The following is a 20,094-nucleotide window of genomic DNA, read 5'->3' as shown; positions in this document are numbered from 1 at the left end:
ATATTAATTTACTTTTTTCTTTCAAACATAAATTTACAGACGGCTGGAAATTTTTAATAAAATAACTAGCCATACCTATTCGGGTCTGCTCCCGTTTGCTGTGATGACGGGGGACTTAGTCCAAAGCACATTTTGAGGAATACTTACACATTTTACTTCTTATTTCTTTGAAATTAATTATGCATACACTATGGATTAAAAATGTCCCGACTGCGAACCTGATAAAACCCAGGTAAAAAGCAAATACAAATAAACCATTTTGATTTAGCAAAAGTTTACAAATAAATGCACTCCTTGCACACAACAAGCACGTCTAGTTACCATTCATATTTTGCGTGATTTAAGTTTCGTCGCATACATTTTGGAAGGCACACGATAAAAACAAAATAAGGCTTTTAATGTATGCCGACCTCATTCTCCGTTGAGGGCTTATCAATCATAATAAACGCTGTTAACTCTTCTCATTGAATGGTTGCAGGCAAACAAACGAGGAATAGCACATACAACACCACGATTAGATCATCGGGTCGCATACTTTGGAATTAATAAGAAATAATTATTCAGTCTAAAGAAATAAGAAGTAAAATGTCTAAGTATTTCTCCAAATGTGCACACTCATTACAATAAACGGGAGCAGACACGAATAGTTATGTATGTCTCGTTATTTTATTTAAAATTGATAAGCTGTCTAACATATGATATATTTTGATAATACGAAATGCTAAAAAAATAATATAACACCAATCGACAATATCTGTTATTGTTATTTTTACAAGTAAATTCATGTGTAGGAGAAAACAAAGCAGCTGTCAGTCCATACTATATTGAGTGGCCATCGTAGTGGTGCAACCTGAACGATGTTTTCCCTACTTCCGGTCAAAGCCGCCATTTTGTGAAATAGGCATATAGGTGACGCTGGAGCACGCGGCCATTGTCTCTGTTCAACAAAACAAGTATATATATACACATACGCATATTTTTCCTCAATCAATCACCGAATACAAGGTGCAATTCGATGCCAACTGACCCTTCTCTCTGGTTTCATGTTTGTAAGGAAAATTAAGGGGGAAATTACGATAGCATTTCAGCCAAACATTCATTCGTGCCACGCTGCTTTTCTTTGAACGAAAAAAAACCCTCTGCTCCCCCTACACAATTTCTTCTCCTGTTATTTTATGCTTAAAACAAGCAAATAAATCTGACTACAGGGTAAGAAAAAATTCGTGAACTTTTCCCATAAACACTTAATTCAAGAAAAATTGTCCCACCCCACTGGCCATTTTTTATCCACAATACACATTCGATGTCTGCAGGCACCATTGTCTTTGTTCAACGCAAACAATTCTGTTGCGTTTTTCTTTGAACGAAGTGCTCCGCCTAGATAATTTGACCCATATTCACATGGGTTTGTTTCTCGTTTTTTTTCTTTGAGAACAATCTATATAGCGCCTTCCACAATCGTTTTGGTGTTAGCTTTACGTAAAATAGAAACACAGAAAAGTACTGAGCGATGGAGAGACCACGAACGCGGAACGTATTATGGACCACGGACTGGCAAACAAACTGGCAACCACGCACTAAAGAAGCAAACTCTGATTTTAAACTCACCTTATTTGTCCCCGGAAAGCGCCAGAGTCGATGCACGGAGTGGACGGAACAAGCCTCGCTTCCATAGCCGAAGGTCAAAAATCCATTTAAACGTGTAGTCCCCGGTGTCCACTCGATCTTACCCAAAAAGCCGAGAAGCGATACCGCAATGGCATCCGGAGAAGGCGCTGGCTGTCGGGATGGAGGTTAGCGGGTCAGAGGTCCGGCACTGAAGGTCTGCGTTCATTATTCACCGTGTGCATTTCACTCTATATCCACTTTCTAATGTATAGCACTTGATAAGGATTAACAGTTTAAAAACAGAAATGCAAGACATCAGAAAATACATTTATTTTTTACTTTCATAACATGAGAGGTGTCATACAATAACAAATATGAGCTTTAAAATCACATTCCTAAGTTAAAAATATACATAAAAATAGATATATGGATCATTACACAAATCACTACTCAAAGGACCTATGTTAAATAACTGCTTCAATATTAATTAACAATAACATTTGGCCAAGGCAGTCCTTGTAAATAGACATATAAATAGACAAATAAAATCATGACATATATGCCGTAGAGCCTGAGATAGAGAAAAATAATAAGGAATTCTGCTTTTACTACCATCTCAGAAATATTGCCAGAATTAGAGGTTTTGTCTCAAGACAGGACTTAGAGAAACTTGTTCATGCTTTCATCACCAGCAGGGCCGATTATTGCAATGGTCAATGGATTTAAAAAGTACTGTTTCTTGTTTAAAAACCACTTCATGGCTACAATACATGACAGATATGCTAATCGAATATGAAACCGATTACTCGGATCAATAGGATCAGGTCATTTAGAAAAAACAAGGGTTCACTCAAAACAAGGTGCCTCAGCATTCAGTTATTATCAGCTTTCAGAAGAGATCAGATGTGCTTCAACAGTAGACACTTTTAAATCTAGATTAAAAACACATCAGTTTAACTTTGCATTTACTGAATGATTTAAAACAGTACGAATAAAACAGTACAAAAGAATAAAACAGTATGAACCTTACCTGTTATAAAGGGAATGAAGCTTACGGTATGGTGCTTACCTGCAGAAATAAATAAAGTACAATAAGAACACACAGAACTTCAATTTTCAAAATTATTTTAACATTAAATGATGATTATTTTACTGGTTTACCTGTTTGTGATTACCACAGGATCCCGTCACCTGGCTGCGGTCTTCATTTGGTGAACGGTTCTTCACTCATAATTGACCTATACAAGAAATAGAGAAGAATAATAAGCAATTCTGCTTTTACATGTAGATGTGTGCCCCAAGAACACAGACACACCGGCTCCAAAAAGTTTAAACAGTACACATTTCTGTTATTTTAATGTGGCAAATGTGTCAGCTTTAAAAGAAGCATACATTACCTTTTAAAGAGGAAATACCTTTTGCATGAAATACCTTTACTCCCAACATAAGCAAGCAATTTTCAAAATGCTTTTAAAAGTAAATAGTGATTATTTTACTTGTTTACCTGTTTGTGATTACCATGGAATCCTGTCACCATCATTTTTAAGCTTGTAAAGCAAATAATGAAATATTGACTTAGTAGGAAAAAATATTTTGGAAGTATCGTGATAAATGATGAAGAAAATATTTTGCAAAGTGATGGTTAGCACACGGTTGATGGTACCTATTAAATTCCATCATATTTTTTTATTCCTACTATGGAAGTCAATGGTGACTATCTGCTGTGGGTTTACCATCATTCCTCAAAATACCTTCTTTTGTGTTACTCAGAAAAAAACTAATCCTCGTGTTGTTGTAAGCCTGTATGCATGAGTAAATGATGACAGAATTATCATCATAAATTGAAATATCCCTTTAAACTGTATTTCCCCCCCTTAAACCTAAACTTATTTTCTTACAGCAAGTCATTTAGGTAATCAAGAAAATACTTTACCCGTTGTCTTTGTGAGTTAAACAAATACAGCTACGCTTCCAGGTCTGTCGACGTTGCTGTGGTTTTTCGACAGCTGTAGTATGAAGGGTAGCGAATGAATGAATACATTGCAAAAAATCATTTCTTACTTGTTATTTCGAACTGTTTTAACTATACAAATATCTAGAAAGTCTTAAAATAAGATGCATTTTTTGATGAGCAAAATGCCCTAAGAAAATAAACCTAGCCTTTAGGGAGAAAAAACTCAGAATTTGGGCTTAAAACAAGCAAATAAATCTGCCAAAGGGGTAAGAAACAAATCTAGATATAAACACTTAATTCAAGAAAAATTGTCGTAGCCCATTGGCAGATTTGTTGGCTTGTTTAATGTACATGCATGTACAATATTTCAATTTGTCTTGTATTTATTAGCATTTTGTATTGCCCAACGCTGTCTAGGTTGTTTAACTGTTGTCATTTTCTTATAAAAGCCTTTATAATTTATTAGTTTGGATGATTGCCATTCCCGAGAACCTCTTATATTGGAAGTAAAAGAATCATCTAAGCATTATTTTGTGCTCTTAGACATGTAGCCGTTTGATTGTGGTTCTATTTAATAGCTAGTCTATTCGTTTGGAATGGTCAAACGGCTATTAGATTTTCACTGACAGCCCAAATTAAGCCTTGTTTTAGCCTAGACACATATTCGCTGTCTATTAAAAGTTATGTAGTCGTTGAATAGCCGCTTTTTTGATGACTAATGTATTCTTGGGCCGTGGTTAGACGTCTCTTGGATTTTACGTAAAACGACAAGCGAATCTATTTTTAACACAAAGGTCAGGGGAGAGCGCGAACGCAGTCCCCCACTATCAGAAATTTTGCAGTCGAGATTCCCACATTTGGGGAATTCGCAAAGGGTCAGCCCAACCGGAGTGCAATGACTGAGCCTCGCCCTGGGTGAACCACCTTCATGATCATGGTGTCTCCCCTGCCAGGTAAGTATGAGCGACACCCTTTGAGGCCAGACGGCCGCATCTTCCTGTGACCGATCACATCGACGGCGCCCCCGGAGGCCGTCCGACTAACATTTCATTTACTGTGTGTGACCAGGTGGAAAGCGCACGAAGCCACGTCTGAGACCAAACATTCTTCGAGATCTACCCTGTTTTTATTCCGTTTCCAGCCCGGTTGAACCGTGTAGAGTGAAATATGTGAAACAATTTAAATCAAATGGATTTAAATTGCGCATTCAAATATATGGTTTCGTTATTACAAAGTAACTTTACGTGGAATAGAAACAAAGAAATGTACAGAGCAATCAAGAAAAACCGAAAGCATAGCAATTTTAGAACGTGGATAAATAAAAACACAGGGCTCAATGACTTACCCGTTGTCGTTGTGAGTTAAACAAGTACAGCTATGCTTCCAGGTCTGTCGACGTTGCTGTGGTGTTTCGACAGCTGTAGTATGAAGGGTAGTGAAAAAAGTTTTCAGGTGTTTTTAACATTCCAATCGGTCTCGTTCGCTTTTGTTGCGCCTTCAGCTGTGTCGAGGATGTTTAATTCGTCCTCGTATCACCTCCGCAAACTTGTAAAGAAAATAATTAAATACATTACAAAAACATTTCTTTATCAGCGTGTTCATTTCCACGCAAGCTTTTCGTTAAACCAATAAAGCCAACGAAACCACAGCAATTTTAAAACACACGGATTAGAAAAAACACCGTCTTTCACGCACAAAAGAAGCAAATTCTTTTTTTTATACTTGACTTATTTATCCCCGAGATGGGGAGCGCACCATTCATGGAAACACTGCAATACCATGTTGATGCATGGAGTGGAAGGAGCAAGCTCCGCTTCCATTTCCGAAGGTCAAAAATCCATTTAACATATAGTCCCCGGATAGGAGACGTATCAGACATTAAACTGATAAGAACAGATACTACACTTGATCTTAGCCAAAAGGCCGAGAAGCGATACCGGAATAGACGCAGCCAAAGGGGGAGCCGGCGAAGGCGCTGGCTTTTGGGGTGGAGGCTAGCGGGCATTTAACTCTATACGTTCTCATTGTATAACCCAGAGGTAGAACGTTGAGCTAGCAAATCAGAAGTTCATGTTTTAATGCAGGATCTGATCCACGCTCATGAGAGAGAGAGAGAGAGAGAGAGAGAGAGAGATAGAGAGAATTTAGAATTTTCAAAAAACCTTTATTACAAATTAAAACATTTTCATAACCTCAAATCAGAAAAAACAAAGAAAAAAATATATATAGTAACGGAAATAACAAAAAAATAAGCCAACATAGGAGCAAAGAACAAATCATCTTCAATAACCAGACACAGAGCTCCTCCATAATACCAAATCAATTCAAAAGAAAGAAGATCATTCATTGCTTTAAAGTATCTAAAACCAATAAGGATTCTAGATTTAACTTATTTTAAAAACTGCTAATGTATCATGGCTTCCAGGTCTGTCAACGTTGCTGTGGTTTTTCGACAGCTGTAATATGAAGGGTAGAGTGAAAAAAAATATTTAAGTGTTTTGAACATCCCAATTTGTTCGTTTACTTAGTATTTTCTTAATGTTTTCGAGTTAAAAAATAATTCTTAAATCGAGATACATTTACTTAATAAGCAAAGTGGCTTAGAATTTAAGTCTTGTTTACTGAAATAAATTCTAAAATGTAATAGGTTAAGGCTTAAAACAAGTAAAAATATCTGCCAGTGGGGTAAGAAAAATAAACCTAAATTGAGTTTATTATTGAATTAAGTTGAAACTAGAATTAAGTTTATTTTTCTTACCCCGCTGGCAGATATTTTTTATTTGTTTTAAATATAAACCTGTTGATTTTTATAATTTATTTCAATTATTACAAAGTATGCGATCTGATTTTTTTAATCGCGGTGTTTCTTTTATTCCTCGTTTCTTTTCCGTGCATTTGCTTTATTTATTTATTTTTGCTTGTTGCATTTAAATGCACATTTGATTTGTTGCCACATTATTCTGTGTTAATGTATTTTTTAACATGTTTATCAACAAAAAGTGCGTTATTATAATTAATTATATAGCTGTGAAATATATACAAGAATTCCCAGCAAAAACAAAACGTTTTTATAACAATTTTCTATTACAATACATAATATCTTAAGCCACTTTGCTTACCAAGTAAATGTATCTCCATTTCAGAATTGTCAGATATTCACTAGCAAACAAGACAAAAACAGTAAGTAAGATATTAATTTACTTTTTTCTTTCAAACATAAATTTACAGACGGCTGGAAATTTTTAATAAAATAACTAGACATACCTATTCGGGTCTGCTCCCGTTTGCTGTGATGACGGGGGACTTAGTCCAAAGCACATTTTGAGGAATACTTACACATTTTACTTCTTATTTCTTTGAAATTAATTATGCATACACTATGGATTAAAAATGTCCCGACTGCGAACCTGATAAAACCCAGGTAAAAAGCAAATACAAATAAACCATTTTGATTTAGCAAAAGTTTACAAATAAATGCACTCCTTGCACACAACAAGCACGTCTAGTTACCATTCATATTTTGCGTGATTTAAGTTTCGTCGCATACATTTTGGAAGGCACACGATAAAAACAAAATAAGGCTTTTAATGTATGCCGACCTCATTCTCCGTTGAGGGCTTATCAATCATAATAAACGCTGTTAACTCTTCTTATTGAATGGTCTAAATCCAATGCTGGTAAAGAAATCAAATGTGCATTTAAACGCAACAAGCAAGCCGTAAAGCAATGGATGCAGGCAAACAAACGAGGAATAGCACATACACCACGATTAGATCATCGGGTCGCATACTTTGGAATTAATAAGAAATAATTATTCAGTCTAAAGAAATAAGATGTAAAATGTATTTCTCCAAATGTGCACACTCATTACAATAAACGGGAGCAGACACGAATAGTTATGTATGTCTCGTTATTTTATTTAAAATTGATAAGCTGTCTAACATATGATATATTTTGATAATACGAAATGCTAAAAAAATAATATAACACCAATCGACAATATCTGTTATTGTTATTTTTACAAGTACATTCATGTGTAGGAGAAAACAAAGCAGCTGTCAGTCCATACTATATTGAGTGGCCATCGTAGTGGTGCAACCTGAACGATGTTTTCCCTACTTCCGGTCAAAGCCGCCATTTTGTGAAATAGGCATATAGGTGACGCTGGAGCACGCGGCCATTGTCTCTGTTCAACAAAACAAGTGTATATATACACATACGCATATTTTTCCTCAATCAATCACCGAATACAAGGTGCAATTCGATGCCAACTGACCCTTCTCTCTGGTTTCATGTTTGTAAGGAAAATTAAGGGGGAAATTACGATAGCATTTCAGCCAAACATTCATTCGTGCCACGCTGCTTTTCTTTGAACGAAAAAAAACCCTCTGCTCCCCCTACACAATTTCTTCTCCTGTTATTTTATGCTTAAAACAAGCAAATAAATCTGACTACAGGGTAAGAAAAAATTCGTGAACTTTTCCCATAAACACTTAATTCAAGAAAAATTGTCCCACCCCACTGGCCATTTTTTATCCACAATACACATTCGATGTCTGCAGGCACCATTGTCTTTGTTCAACGCAAACAATTCTGTTGCGTTTTTCTTTGAACGAAGTGCTCCGCCTAGATAATTTGACCCATATTCACATGGGTTTGTTTCTCGTTTTTTTTCTTTGAGAACAATCTATATAGCGCCTTCCACAATCGTTTTGGTGTTAGCTTTACATAAAATAGAAACACAGAAAAGTACTGAGCGATGGAGAGACCACGAACGCGGAACGTATTATGGACCACGGATTGGCAAACAAACTGGCAACCACGCACTAAAGAAGCAAACTCTGATTTTAAACTCACCTTATTTGTCCCCGGAAAGCGCCAGAGTCGATGCACGGAGTGGACGGAACAAGCCTCGCTTCCATAGCCGAAGGTCAAAAATCCATTTAAACGTGTAGTCCCCGGTGTCCACTCGATCTTACCCAAAAAGCCGAGAAGCGATACCGCAATGGCATCCGGAGAAGGCGCTGGCTGTCGGGATGGAGGTTAGCGGGTCAGAGGTCCGGCACTGAAGGTCTGCGTTCATTATTCACCGTGTGCATTTCACTCTATATCCACTTTCTAATGTATAGCACTTGATAAGGATTAACAGTTTAAAAACAGAAATGCAAGACATCAGAAAATACATTTATTTTTTACTTTCATAACATGAGAGGTGTCATACAATAACAAATATGAGCTTTAAAATCACATTCCTAAGTTAAAAATATACATAAAAATAGATATATGGATCATTACACAAATCACTACTCAAAGGAACTATGTTAAATAACTGCTTCAATATTAATTAACAATAACATTTGGCCAAGGCAGTCCTTGTAAATAGACATATAAATAGACAAATAAAATCATGACATATATGCCATAGAGCCTGAGATAGAGAAAAATAATAAGGAATTCTGCTTTTACTACCATCTCAGAAATATTGCCAGAATTAGAGGTTTTGTCTCAAGACAGGACTTAGAGAAACTTGTTCATGCTTTCATCACCAGCAGGGCCGATTATTGCAATGGTCAATGGATTTAAAAAGTACTGTTTCTTGTTTAAAAACCACTTCGTGGCTACAATACATGACAGATATGCTAATCGAATATGAAACCGATTACTCGGATCAATAGGATCAGGTCATTTAGAAAAAACAAGGGTTCACTCAAAACAAGGTGCATCAGCATTCAGTTATTATCAGCTTTCAGAAGAGATCAGATGTGCTTCAACAGTAGACACTTTTAAATCTAGATTAAAAACACATCAGTTTAACTTTGCATTTACTGAATGATTTAAAACAGTACGAATAAAACAGTACAAAAGAATAAAACAGTATGAACCTTACCTGTTATAAAGGGAATGAAGCTTACGGTATGGTGCTTACCTGCAGAAATAAATAAAGTACAATAAGAACACACAGAACTTCAATTTTCAAAATTATTTTAACATTAAATGATGATTATTTTACTGGTTTACCTGTTTGTGATTACCACAGGATCCCGTCACCTGGCTGCGGTCTTCATTTGGTGAACGGTTCTTCACTCATAATTGACCTATACAAGAAATAGAGAAGAATAATAAGCAATTCTGCTTTTACATGTAGATGTGTGCCCCAAGAACACAGACACACCGGCTCCAAAAAGTTTAAACAGTACACATTTCTGTTATTTTAATGTGGCAAATGTGTCAGCTTTAAAAGAAGCATACATTACCTTTTAAAGAGGAAATACCTTTTGCATGAAATACCTTTACTCCCAGCATAAGCAAGCAATTTTCAAAATGCTTTTAAAAGTAAATAGTGATTATTTTACTTGTTTACCTGTTTGTGATTACCATGGAATCCTGCCACCATCATTTTTAAGCTTGTAAAGCAAATAATGAAATATTGACTTAGTAGGAAAAAATATTTTGGAAGTATCGTGATAAATGATGAAGAAAATATTTTGCAAAGTGATGGTTAGCACACGGTTGATGGTACCTATTAAATTCCATCATATTTTTTTATTCCTACTATGGAAGTCAATGGTGACTATCTGCTGTGGGTTTACCATCATTCCTCAAAATACCTTCTTTTGTGTTACTCAGAAAAAAACTAATCCTCGTGTTGTTGTAAGCCTGTATGCATGAGTAAATGATGACAGAATTATCATCATAAATTGAAATATCCCTTTAAACTGTATTCCCCCCCCTTAAACCTAAACTTATTTTCTTACAGCAAGTCATTTAGGTAATCAAGAAAATACTTTACCCGTTGTCTTTGTGAGTTAAACAAATACAGCTACGCTTCCAGGTCTGTCGACGTTGCTGTGGTTTTTCGACAGCTGTAGTGTGAAGGGTAGCGAATGAATGAATACATTGCAAAAAATCATTTCTTACTTGTTATTTCGAACTGTTTTAACTATACAAATATCTAGAAAGTCTTAAAATGAGATGCATTTTTTGATGAGCAAAATGCCCTAAGTAAATAAACCTAGCCTTTAGGGAGAAAAAACTCGAACTTTAAGCGAATTTGGGCTTAAAACAAGCAAATAAATCTGCCAAAGGGGTAAGAAACAAATCTAGATATAAACACTTAATTCAAGAAAAATTGTCGTAGCCCATTGGCAGATTTGTTGGCTTGTTTAATGTACATGCATGTACAATATTTCAATTTGTCTTGTATTTATTAGCATTTTGTATTGCCCAACGCTGTCTAGGTTGTTTAACTGTTGTCATTTTCTTATAAAAGCCTTTATAATTTATTAGTTTGGATGATTGCCATTCCCGAGAACCTCTTATATTGGAAGTAAAAGAATCATCTAAGCATTATTTTGTGCTCTTAGACATGTAGCCGTTTGATTGTGGTTCTATTTAATGGCTAGTCTATTCGTTTGGAATGGTCAAACGGCTATTAGATTTTCACTGACAGCCCAAATTAAGCCTTGTTTTAGCCTAGACACATATTCGCTGTCTATTAAAAGTTATGTAGTCGTTGAATAGCCGCTTTTTTGATGACTAATGTATTCTTGGGCCGTGGTTAGACGTCTCTTGGATTTTACCTAAAACGACAAGCGAATCTATTTTTAACACAAAGGTCAGGGGAGAGCGCGAACGCAGTCCCCCACTATCAGAAATTTTGCAGTCGAGATTCCCACATTTGGGGAATTCGCAAAGGGTCAGCCCAACCGGAGTGCAATGGCTGAGCCTCGCCCTGGGTGAACCACCTTCATGATCATGGTGTCTCCCCTGCCAGGTAAGTATGAGCGACACCCTTTGAGGCCAGACGGCCGCATCTTCCTGTGACCGATCACATCGACGGCGCCCCCGGAGGCCGTCCGACTAACATTTCATTTACTGTGTGTGACCAGGTGGAAAGCGCACGAAGCCACGTCTGAGACCAAACATTCTTCGAGATCTACCCTGTTTTTATTCCGTTTCCAGCCCGGTTGAACCATGTAGAGTGAAATATGTGAAACAATTTAAATCAAATGGATTTAAATTGCGCATTCAAATATATGGTTTCGTTATTACAAAGTAACTTTACGTGGAATAGAAACAAAGAAATGTACAGAGCAATCAAGAAACAACGAAAGCATAGCAATTTTAGAACGTGGATAAATAAAAACACAGGGCTCAATGACTTACCCGTTGTGAGTTAAACAAGTACAGCTATGCTTCCAGGTCTGTCGACGTTGCTGTGGTGTTTCGACAGCTGTAGTATGAAGGGTAGTGAAAAAAGTTTTCAGGTGTTTTTAACATTCCAATCGGTCTCGTTCGCTTTTGTTGCGCCTTCAGCTGTGTCGAGGATGTTTAATTCGTCCTCGTATCACCTCCGCAAACTTGTAAAGAAAATAATTAAATACATTACAAAAACATTTCTTTATCAGCGTGTTCATTTCCACGCAAGCTTTTCGTTAAACCAATAAAGCCAACGAAACCACAGCAATTTTAAAACACATGGATTAGAAAAAACACCGTCTTTCACGCACAAAAGAAGCAAATTCTTTTTTTTATACTTGACTTATTTATCCCCGAGATGGGGAGCGCACCATTCATGGAAACACTGCAATACCATGTTGATGCATGGAGTGGAAGGAGCAAGCTCCGCTTCCATTTCCGAAGGTCAAAAATCCATTTAACATATAGTCCCCGGATAGGAGACGTATCAGACATTAAACTGATAAGAACAGATACTACACTTGATCTTAGCCAAAAGGCCGAGAAGCGATACCGGAATAGACGCAGCCAAAGGGGGAGCCGGCGAAGGCGCTGGCTTTTGGGGTGGAGGCTAGCGGGCATTTAACTCTATACGTTCTCATTGTATAACCCAGAGGTAGAACGTTGAGCTAGCAAATCAGAAGTTCATGTTTTAATGCAGGATCTGATCCACGCTCATGAGAGAGAGAGAGAGAGAGAGAGATAGAGAGAATTTAGAATTTTCAAAAAACCTTTATTACAAATTAAAACATTTTCATAACCTCAAATCAGAAAAAACAAAGAAAAAAATATATATAGTAACGGAAATAACAAAAAAATAAGCCAACATAGGAGCAAAGAACAAATCATCTTCAATAACCAGACACAGAGCTCCTCCATAATACCAAATCAATTCAAAAGAAAGAAGATCATTCATTGCTTTAAAGTATCTAAAACCAATAAGGATTCTAGATTTAACTTATTTTAAAAACTGCTAATGTATCATGGCTTCCGGGTCTGTCAACGTTGCTGTGGTTTTTCGACAGCTGTAATATGAAGGGTAGAGTGAAAAAAAATATTTAAGTGTTTTGAACATCCCAATTTGTTCGTTTACTTAGTATTTTCTTAATGTTTTCGAGTTAAAAAATAATTCTTAAATCGAGATACATTTACTTAATAAGCAAAGTGGCTTAGAATTTAAGTCTTGTTTACTGAAATAAATTCTAAAATGTAATAGGTTAAGGCTTAAAACAAGTAAAAATATCTGCCAGTGGGGTAAGAAAAATAAACCTAAATTGAGTTTATTATTGAATTAAGTTGAAACTAGAATTAAGTTTATTTTTCTTACCCCGCTGGCAGATATTTTTTATTTGTTTTAAATATAAACCTGTTGATTTTTATAATTTATTTCAATTATTACAAAGTATGCGATCTGATTTTTTTAATCGCGGTGTTTCTTTTATTCCTCGTTTCTTTTCCGTGCATTTGCTTTATTTATTTATTTTTGCTTGTTGCATTTAAATGCACATTTGATTTGTTGCCACATTATTCTGTGTTAATGTATTTTTTAACATGTTTATCAACAAAAAGTGCGTTATTATAATTAATTATATAGCTGTGAAATATATACAAGAATTCCCAGCAAAAACAAAACGTTTTTATAACAATTTTCTATTACAATACATAATATCTTAAGCCACTTTGCTTACCAAGTAAATGTATCTCCATTTAAGAATTGTCAGATATTCACTAGAAAACAAGACAAAAACAGTAAGTAAGATATTAATTTACTTTTTTCTTTCAAACATAAATTTACAGACGGCTGGAAATTTTTAATAAAATAACTAGACATACCTATTCGGGTCTGCTCCCGTTTGCTGTGATGACGGGGGACTTAGTCCAAAGCACATTTTGAGGAATACTTACACATTTTACTTCTTATTTCTTTGAAATTAATTATGCATACACTATGGATTAAAAATGTCCCGACTGCGAACCTGATAAAACCCAGGTAAAAAGCAAATACAAATAAACCATTTTGATTTAGCAAAAGTTTACAAATAAATGCACTCCTTGCACACAACAAGCACGTCTAGTTACCATTCATATTTTGCGTGATTTAAGTTTCGTCGCATACATTTTGGAAGGCACACGATAAAAACAAAATAAGGCTTTTAATGTATGCCGACCTCATTCTCCGTTGAGGGCTTATCAATCATAATAAACGCTGTTAACTCTTCTTATTGAATGGTCTAAATCCAATGCTGGTAAAGAAATCAAATGTGCATTTAAACGCAACAAGCAAGCCGTAAAGCAATGGATGCAGGCAAACAAACGAGGAATAGCACATACACCACGATTAGATCATCGGGTCGCATACTTTGGAATTAATAAGAAATAATTATTCAGTCTAAAGAAATAAGATGTAAAATGTATTTCTCCAAATGTGCACACTCATTACAATAAACGGGAGCAGACACGAATAGTTATGTATGTCTCGTTATTTTATTTAAAATTGATAAGCTGTCTAACATATGATATATTTTGATAATACGAAATGCTAAAAAAATAATATAACACCAATCGACAATATCTGTTATTGTTATTTTTACAAGTAAATTCATGTGTAGGAGCACATGAAGCAGCTGTCAGTCCATACTATATTGAGTGGCCATCGTAGTGGTGCAACCTGAACGATGTTTTCCCTACTTCCGGTCAAAGCCGCCATTTTGTGAAATAGGCATATAGGTGACGCTGGAGCACGCGGCCATTGTCTCTGTTCAACAAAACAAGTGTATATATACACATACGCATATTTTTCCTCAATCAATCACCGAATACAAGGTGCAATTCGATGCCAACTGACCCTTCTCTCTGGTTTCATGTTTGTAAGGAAAATTAAGGGGGAAATTACGATAGCATTTCAGCCAAACATTCATTCGTGCCACGCTGCTTTTCTTTGAACGAAAAAAAACCCTCTGCTCCCCCTACACAATTTCTTCTCCTGTTATTTTATGCTTAAAACAAGCAAATAAATCTGACTACAGGGTAAGAAAAAATTCGTGAACTTTTCCCATAAACACTTAATTCAAGAAAAATTGTCCCACCCCACTGGCCATTTTTTATCCACAATACACATTCGATGTCTGCAGGCACCATTGTCTTTGTTCAACGCAAACAATTCTGTTGCGTTTTTCTTTGAACGAAGTGCTCCGCCTAGATAATTTGACCCATATTCACATGGGTTTGTTTCTCGTTTTTTTTCTTTGAGAACAATCTATATAGCGCCTTCCACAATCGTTTTGGTGTTAGCTTTACGTAAAATAGAAACACAGAAAAGTACTGAGCGATGGAGAGACCACGAACGCGGAACGTATTATGGACCACGGATTGGCAAACAAACTGGCAACCACGCACTAAAGAAGCAAACTCTGATTTTAAACTCACCTTATTTGTCCCCGGAAAGCGCCAGAGTCGATGCACGGAGTGGACGGAACAAGCCTCGCTTCCATAGCCGAAGGTCAAAAATCCATTTAAACGTGTAGTCCCCGGTGTCCACTCGATCTTACCCAAAAAGCCGAGAAGCGATACCGCAATGGCATCCGGAGAAGGCGCTGGCTGTCGGGATGGAGGTTAGCGGGTCAGAGGTCCGGCACTGAAGGTCTGCGTTCATTATTCACCGTGTGCATTTCACTCTATATCCACTTTCTAATGTATAGCACTTGATAAGGATTAACAGTTTAAAAACAGAAATGCAAGACATCAGAAAATACATTTATTTTTTACTTTCATAACATGAGAGGTGTCATACAATAACAAATATGAGCTTTAAAATCACATTCCTAAGTTAAAAATATACATAAAAATAGATATATGGATCATTACACAAATCACTACTCAAAGGAACTATGTTAAATAACTGCTTCAATATTAATTAACAATAACATTTGGCCAAGGCAGTCCTTGTAAATAGACATATAAATAGACAAATAAAATCATGACATATATGCCGTAGAGCCTGAGATAGAGAAAAATAATAAGGAATTCTGCTTTTACTACCATCTCAGAAATATTGCCAGAATTAGAGGTTTTGTCTCAAGACAGGACTTAGAGAAACTTGTTCATGCTTTCATCACCAGCAGGGCCGATTATTGCAATGGTCAATGGATTTAAAAAGTACTGTTTCTTGTTTAAAAACCACTTCATGGCTACAATACATGACAGATATGCTAATCGAATATGAAACCGATTACTCGGATCAATAGGATCAGGTCATTTAGAAAAAACAAGGGTTCACTCAAAACAAGGTGCCTCAGCATTCAGTTATTATCAGCTTTCAGAAGAGATCAGATGTGCTTCAACAGTAGACACTTTTAAATCTAGATTAAAAACACATCAGTTTAACTTTGCATTTACTGAATGATTTAAAACAGTACGAATAAAACAGTACAAAAGAATAAAACAGTATGAACCTTACCTGTTATAAAGGGAATGAAGCTTACGGTATGGTGCTTACCTGCAGAAATAAATAAAGTACAATAAGAACACACAGAACTTCAATTTTCAAAATTATTTTAACATTAAATGATGATTATTTTACTGGTTTACCTGTTTGTGATTACCACAGGATCCCGTCACCTGGCTGCGGTCTTCATTTGGTGAACGGTTCTTCACTCATAATTGACCTATACAAGAAATAGAGAAGAATAATAAGCAATTCTGCTTTTACATGTAGATGTGTGCCCCAAGAACACAGACACACCGGCTCCAAAAAGTTTAAACAGTACACATTTCTGTTATTTTAATGTGGCAAATGTGTCAGCTTTAAAAGAAGCATACATTACCTTTTAAAGAGGAAATACCTTTTGCATGAAATACCTTTACTCCCAGCATAAGCAAGCAATTTTCAAAATGCTTTTAAAAGTAAATAGTGATTATTTTACTTGTTTACCTGTTTGTGATTACCATGGAATCCTGCCACCATCATTTTTAAGCTTGTAAAGCAAATAATGAAATATTGACTTAGTAGGAAAAAATATTTTGGAAGTATCGTGATAAATGATGAAGAAAATATTTTGCAAAGTGATGGTTAGCACACGGTTGATGGTACCTATTAAATTCCATCATATTTTTTTATTCCTACTATGGAAGTCAATGGTGACTATCTGCTGTGGGTTTACCATCATTCCTCAAAATACCTTCTTTTGTGTTACTCAGAAAAAAACTAATCCTCGTGTTGTTGGTTAGGTTAGGGTTAGGTTAGGTTAGGAGTTAGGTTAGTCCAGAGCCCAGACAAGTCCAGACCCGGTTGTGCATGGGCCATCAAGCTCTGACCACTCCAGACAATCCAATGGACACCCCAGGAACCAGAAAAGCCCCCCGCTCCCCATCATACAAAAATATGTAATATTCACACATCAACAGTTCTCTGAATAGGCAATAAGAAAGGAGAAAGTCCATCCTTTGGTGTAATCTGTACGTAGAGAGGGTGAGAGACCATGACCAATCCACCACCGTGTACCCAAAACGGCCTCCAGGAGCTCTGTGTTTAGATTTTGTGTCTGAAGAAAGGGATTTTTTATTTTATTCAGTGTGTTAAAGTGATCTTTTATTGTGTAAAGGAAATACAATGTCAAAAAGGAAATACAATGTCAAAATGGATTTTTAAAGGAGCACTGCATCCCAGTATAAGTCAATGGTGCCCTAGATACAAAGTGTGTTAAAATCAGTATATGGGGTTCTAATCTCTAATGATGTAGATTTTAGATGTATAGAGTATGTCAGACACAGTGTATCACACCATAAGGGTTGTATTCATATAGTGTTTGATTTATATAGGGCTGGTGCACTTGGGTTAAACGCCCAGGCCCCTGTGATGTTGGGGTTAGAAAAGGGAGAGGTTTAGGGTTCTAATGAACTTGGTGTAAAAACTCCCATAGGGGTGGTGTAATTGGGGTTAGTGCCCAGGCTCCTGTGATGTTGGGGTTAGAAAAGGGAGGGGTTTAGGGTTCTAATGAACTAGTGTAAAAGCTCCCATAGGGATGGTGTAATTGGGGTTAGTGCCCAGGCCCCTGTGATGTTGGGGTTTGAGAAAGGGTAGGTGTGGTGTTCTAGAAGTTAAGGAGGCTGTAGTGTTGAGAAATCACAGTATGTGTGACCTGAATTGGGTTTAGGCACAGAAGGTGTGGTGCATCGACCCTTGTGATTGGGGTATGGGCCTTATTCAAGGTCAATCAGTGAGGTTATCCGTGTGTAAATTGGTATGGTCTCCCCCGTCTCTAAAAGCATACAGAGAAAAAATGTGTGTTAAAAACATATACAAATCATTAATCAGATTTTCATGATGATGCATCTTTCAGCAAATAATATATAATATATAAAGGGAGACCTCTGCATGGTGTGTCTGTTGTAAAGGAGACAGTGGGCCTAAAAGGAAAGCATAGCGAGTTAGCTCATAAACTAGGCCTCATTGAGACCTCTAGGAAATTCTGTATTCAGTTTTTTAATCCACAAACTCTCTGTTTTCAATCTGTCCCTAAGAGACCAGCGTGGATCTGATTGCAAGCCTGTCACTTTGAGTTCTTTAAGTCCATGTTTTAGGAAATGTTGTACTAAGTGTCTGCGTTTATCAATTTTGTGGATGATATTGTGTACATGTTGATAAACTCTAGTGTTGATTTGATTTTTGGTTTGTCCAATATACTGCTTTTGACACTTGTTACAAAAAATCAGATACACACAATTAGCCGAGTGGGAGGACAGAGACTGTTTTAGCTCAAAAATTTGTTGTGTAATCCTATTGCGTACCCAACGCTTATAAGTGTAATATTTACAGGTTCCAGCTTTGCTTTTAGTTAGGGTTAGGGTTAGGGTTAGGTTAGGTTTTTCGGAAAGTTACAACATCTCACCCCTATTCGGAGCTCGTCCGAAAAGGTTTGGAATAGGGAGAATGAGGTGGGTGCACGGGCCGACGCATGTTAGACTATACCATGTCGCCTGTGATCGTCTCCCATCTAGGAGCAGTGCCTTTATCGGCTTCAGGCCACGTAGATAATTTGTTTTTGTGTATTTCTGAGGAATCCTGTTTTTGCTTCAGATCTACATTATTTGTTTTTGTCTTTTCTTTATAACTTAGACTGTAGTTTGTTGTAATGTTTGTATATTGCTTTGTTTTGTATCTAGGAAGGATTTAAGGTAAATCTTGTATAGAGCTTTTTATTTAGATACTATGTCTATGGTGCTTGACTTTAGAATTAGCCAAGATACAGGTATATTTTAAAGAAGTCTAGGTTTCCTGACCTTAGGTTTAGGGGCAGGTTTAGGTTAAGTGTAGTGATTACTATTTGTCCCGATGGTGCCTGACTTTGGGGTTAGGGCAAGTTAAGGTAAGGGGTAGTTGGTTTTAATGTTTAAGAAGTACTGACCTTGGGTTTAGGGATTTGTATTTTAGATCCCGACTCTTTAGAGTTTGAACTATGACCGTCTCGGTTTTGAAAAGTCTCACCGGCTCGTGTTGTGCGTACCATCTAGTTTTCGGTATAATTACGCTACATCTGGCATTTTGCATATGCGTTTAAGGTCTGATTTATACTGTAGTTGTCAGAGTACTTCAGGGGATTTTACCTTAGCCGTCTCAGCGTTTAAAGCGTCTCTTGCTGTAGTTCTCAAAAACTTTTGATTCAAAGGGTTTTTTCATTTTGAATCCTATCCCTCCAGAGGCATTCCTCACCAATGCGAGGGAAAATTTCAAGACACCTCGTCAGTAGTGCTTTCATCTCGAGTCATCAGGTGTTTCGGGCTTTCAGCACTATACACCTTCATCGAGATGTGCCCCGCCCGGGTGATCAATCCCGAGCGTGTGTCTTGTAGCCAATTACTATACAAGTGATCAGACTCTCAATTGGTGAGGTTGGAGTCTGAAATATAAATACCACATTATTGCCTTATAGATAAAAGGTTATTTTGTGGATTCTAATAAGAGATTTCAACCTATATTGCATCTGGTTTTTATTAACTGTACTGTGCTGCGTCGCAGTGATGCACCTTTAATCCTGCTTTATACTATTTTTGGCAATATAAACCGTTTTTATTTTCTTTAAATTGTTGTTTTGAGTTCACATTTATCTTTGTTTTTTATTATCATATCTCTTATTTTGACAGATTTTTCATTAGGTGGTTTTGAATTATGTGTATGAGTTGGCTATACAAATAAACTTGCCTTGCCAATCTACAGTTTAAGACTCTGTTAATACGAGAAACTGATCCTGAGTGTCATGCTAAGCCACGTGCTATCGTATGCCTCGATCCAAAAGATC

General features: G+C 36.5%; 4 non-coding genes across 4 annotated transcripts; all 4 read right to left on the bottom strand.

The window, feature by feature from the left end:
* Nucleotides 1-4,358: 4,358 nt before the first annotated feature.
* LOC135764374 (U1 spliceosomal RNA) lies at nt 4,359-4,523 on the bottom strand. The gene has a single exon (XR_010539925.1). It is a non-coding gene; the product is annotated as a U1 spliceosomal RNA (small nuclear RNA).
* A 783-nt stretch (nt 4,524-5,306) lies between these two features.
* Nucleotides 5,307-5,497, bottom strand: LOC135764519 (U2 spliceosomal RNA). The gene has a single exon (XR_010540065.1). It is a non-coding gene; the product is annotated as a U2 spliceosomal RNA (small nuclear RNA).
* A 5,682-nt stretch (nt 5,498-11,179) lies between these two features.
* Nucleotides 11,180-11,344, bottom strand: LOC135764371 (U1 spliceosomal RNA). The gene has a single exon (XR_012337395.1). It is a non-coding gene; the product is annotated as a U1 spliceosomal RNA (small nuclear RNA).
* Nucleotides 11,345-12,121: 777 nt separating this feature from the next.
* On the bottom strand, nt 12,122-12,312 carry LOC135764520 (U2 spliceosomal RNA). The gene has a single exon (XR_012337434.1). It is a non-coding gene; the product is annotated as a U2 spliceosomal RNA (small nuclear RNA).
* Nucleotides 12,313-20,094: the final 7,782 nt, after the last annotated feature.

The sequence above is a fragment of the Paramisgurnus dabryanus genome, chromosome 9 (assembly GCF_030506205.2).
Source record: "Paramisgurnus dabryanus chromosome 9, PD_genome_1.1, whole genome shotgun sequence".
Taxonomy (NCBI): Eukaryota; Metazoa; Chordata; class Actinopteri; order Cypriniformes; family Cobitidae; genus Paramisgurnus; species Paramisgurnus dabryanus.
This window is presented reverse-complemented; position numbering and strand designations above follow the sequence as displayed.